Here is a 3,769-nt window from a genome sequence, read left to right as displayed (position 1 = left end):
ACCAACCCAACCCCTTCCTCCCCCCTGTTCTCTCGGTTCGTTGCAGAAAATTGGGTTTGGTCTCTTTTTACCGAATTTACCCAATCTTACGGGGGAAAAACTAATAGTTTTTTGGCTAAGTTATCCGATTTTATTTATAGTTCGTGTTTGAATTTGTTTCGAGAGGAAGGGGGTTTCTAAATAAGATTGTTTTCGAGATTTTGCCGATAGATGGCGGTATGTTTTATGGGAGTGGTTGAACGACTGTATAAGGTTTTAAGATGCTGGTATCCTTTTAGGGTATTTCCCATTCCCTTTTCAAACACAATTAAACTACCGTGAGGGACGTTATGAAAATGTTATTCAGTTTCGTGGCGTACCTCGGAATACATAGTTCCTGGAATAGGATTTAAACTAGTGAGCTACGTACCATTTTCCAGTACTAAGTAATACATTGATTCTTATCTTGGTCGTAATTTACTTACCCTTACTTTACTTTATATTATTACAGCTAACGTTAGCGACATCTATCAAGTCGTACCCCGAAATATATATGTCCTGGAATCGAATTTTAACTAGAATTTTTCCAGTTCTATATTTATGTGATACATCTTTTTCGTAATTTATTTATGTTCACTTTTACTTTCGCTTATGGCAGTTGACGTGATTGATATCTACCAAGTCGTACACCGGAATTCATATGCCCTGAAATTAATTTAAGCTAGAATAATTTAACTTTTTCCCAGCTCTACGTTTATGTGATACAAAGACTTTTATATCTACCCGGACTTCATAGGACTAGAATATTCCGCTTTGAACGCTGATGCCTAATTGAACTACAGAATATAACTTACAAAATCTCAATAAGTGGCTTCCAAATTCATAATTTAGGACCCAGGAGCAGATGTGCCCCCCGCCCGAGTGAAATTATGTACACGACGATGCAAAAGGATGTTTGAACTCAAACGATTAGCCACCACAGAATCGGAGTAAAATGACGCCTTACTCTTTTCCATTAACAAGCGAAAAGAAACCATAATGTACGCCATGCTAGCGAAATAAACTACAGTTTACAATTTAATTATATATTTTATTTAGATATCATTTTTATTAACTTATATGGAATTATATAATATGTACTATAAAACATTATGTGACTTATTTTATAATTACAAGAAAAAGCCAGTCAGGTTCGATCCTCTCCCTCCGACAATCGATACTAGATCGAAAGTGGAACGATCATCAATGAGAAAGATACTCCCCGATAAATCGGGGAATGATCGATCTCCGCTTCCCGCTCAGGAGAGGATCGTGAAGCTCATCCTCGTGGTTGATGGGGCCTCGAATTTGGATGAACAAATTCGAGAAGATCAACTATAGGAATGATCCCTTGAAGTATGATCTTGATTAAACTTCTTTCGAGATAACATAAATCGGAAAAGAGATAACCTCAGACTAACTAAATGACCTCGCGAAAAATCAATTTAAACTATTTTAAAACAAAAATATTTATAATTTTAGAGTTAATTCATACTGTCTATAATAATACCGAAAATCCTTTGGAATTATATAATATATAAATGAATAATAACAACCGCCGAAATCGAAAAACGCAGATTGAAAACTTGATCCAAGGAGAGCGTATTCTAAGATAGTACATACGACTGTTAAAGGCCTAGGTTTTCTTCTGCCTGTCCCCCTTTAAATTAGGCCAACATGTTCAGTGGTTGGCCTACCACCAGGGCATTTGTGCTCCACTAACAAGGAGACGACCCGAGGTGTTACACACCGATTTCGTTCAAACTCGAGGGATTGGTAGACCTTCATGTAACTTGAAAAATCCTAAAGGGAATTTATTCAATGGGTAACGGTTTTGCCATGGCAACGAAAAATGTTTTTGACAACATAAAATTGAAAATTTTCCTATTTAAGCCATATCGGTTCATTTTCACCCATTTGGTTCAAATTGATCAAAATGTGATCAATTTTGATTTTTTTCGTCAATTTAAAAAAAAAATAATTGTGGTATTTTAAATTTTTCAATTTTTTTAAATATTTCACAGGGAATCGGTCCAAATCCCATGTTATTTCCAATGGGAAAATTTCCATTTTATGTTTCAAAAACATTTTTCGTTGCCATGGTAAAACCGTTGCCCATTGAATAAATTCCCTTTAGGATTTTTCAAGTTACATGAAGGTCTACCAATCCCCCGAGTTTGAACAAAATCGGTGTAACACCTCGGGTCGTCTCCTTGTAAGTTAATTTAAAGGGGGACAGGCAGAAAAAAACCTAGGCCTTTAAGTTCCGTTTGTCATTTGGCAACCAGCCAAATAAAGAAAGATGATAAAGAAAACCATGCCGTTTCAATCTAATCTATTTCAGAAAGTTGTTTTATTCGCGTTAATTTTCAACGACATTGTATATACAAAATAAAATCTCCATAAACTTATTTTATTAAATCAGTTTCTTTAATAAAACAAATGTAGCTTCGAGACGTCGAAAAACTTGGATACCACAAAATAAAAGTTTCCTTATTGACAGAAAACCAGTATAACGTTGTTCATAATGTGTATTATTTCATATTTATTTTCTGGGGGCATCCAAATATATCTGAATAAATTATTCAACTTCAAAAAAGGCATAAAATCAGGCGTTTAATAATAAAAACGAAGGCGCTCAAGTACGCTTTCCAAAACATCGAAACTGATATTTTTCCAAGAATTTAGAACGATGGAAATGGTCATATTGAAAAAGGTACATACAGGGTGTTACGGTGAGCGTGTCATAAATTTTAGGGCGTGTTCTTGGGTGAAAAATGTCTTATGTACATGGTCCTAAAATGTTTGGTTTCAGAGTTTTAGGCCCACAAAAACCGGGCCCCAAAACAACGAAATAAGCAGTAATGTGAAGTACGGTATTCTGCCTTGAACCCAATTGTTTCCATTTATTAATCATTTGTTTTTTTATCGGTGGAGCGATAATCAAAATAGCAAATGTCAAAAGTTCATTATTGAACAAGCAGAAGTGTGCTAAATTCTACAGTTATTTTATTAATGCCAAGTTCCAATATTAATATTAATCGATACTTAAACACGGTCAGAAATTTTGGAAAATAAACACCTTGTACGAGGCGAATGCCAATTCAAAGTATTTTCACTGATGGAGGCTGGTATCTTTTTTAGGAAAGTGATCAAGAGTGAAACACGAGTGTTAAGGAAAAGGAATTGACAATCTTGCCTAAGTTAGAGACCTCTAGTGGCGGCGCTTTGCGTCCTCCCAAAGGTAAATATTATCCAATTAAAAGTTGCGAATGCTTACAATTGCTTCCACTTATTGTTTATAATGGGTGAAACGATAATAACCTGAACTGATGTCATCTAGGAGCAAGAAACACAAGGAGAACGCTAACGAAGGGTTGTGTACGAATTTCATGGACGAGCGTCACGAGCCTTTACGCTGAACGTTTTACGGGCGGGGGGAAGACAATTTCGGAATTTTCCCCTTCCGACGGCAGCAGGCGCTAAACGCTAAAGCATCTAACCAATGAAAAATGTACACAAGAAAATCCACGACTTTTGACGGGTTGCGTTCTCCTTGTGTGGGGTGTTGTGTTTGTTGCTCCTAGATGTCATTAACAGACTTGAGTATTAAGTGTCATAAGTCCTACAAAGGATTTAATAACACTTAGATAAAGTTTTTTAAGGAATAGAAATTAATGTTAATTAGCTAGAATTGAAGTTACAAATGCCAATTTCTGTTTCATTTAATGCATTACAAAAATGGTTCGAA

At 35.6% G+C, this 3,769-nt stretch overlaps 1 non-coding gene across 1 annotated transcript; it reads right to left on the bottom strand.

Moving 5' to 3' along the window:
- Window positions 1-1,160: 1,160 nt before the first annotated feature.
- On the bottom strand, window positions 1,161-1,384 carry LOC149966326 (small nucleolar RNA U3). The gene has a single exon (XR_016474073.1). It is a non-coding gene; the product is annotated as a small nucleolar RNA U3 (small nucleolar RNA).
- Window positions 1,385-3,769: the final 2,385 nt, after the last annotated feature.

The sequence above is a fragment of the Leiobunum rupestre genome, chromosome 1 (genome assembly GCF_980474605.1).
Source record: "Leiobunum rupestre chromosome 1, qqLeiRupe1.1.hap1, whole genome shotgun sequence".
NCBI lineage: Eukaryota > Metazoa > Arthropoda > Arachnida > Opiliones > Sclerosomatidae > Leiobunum > Leiobunum rupestre.
This window is presented reverse-complemented; position numbering and strand designations above follow the sequence as displayed.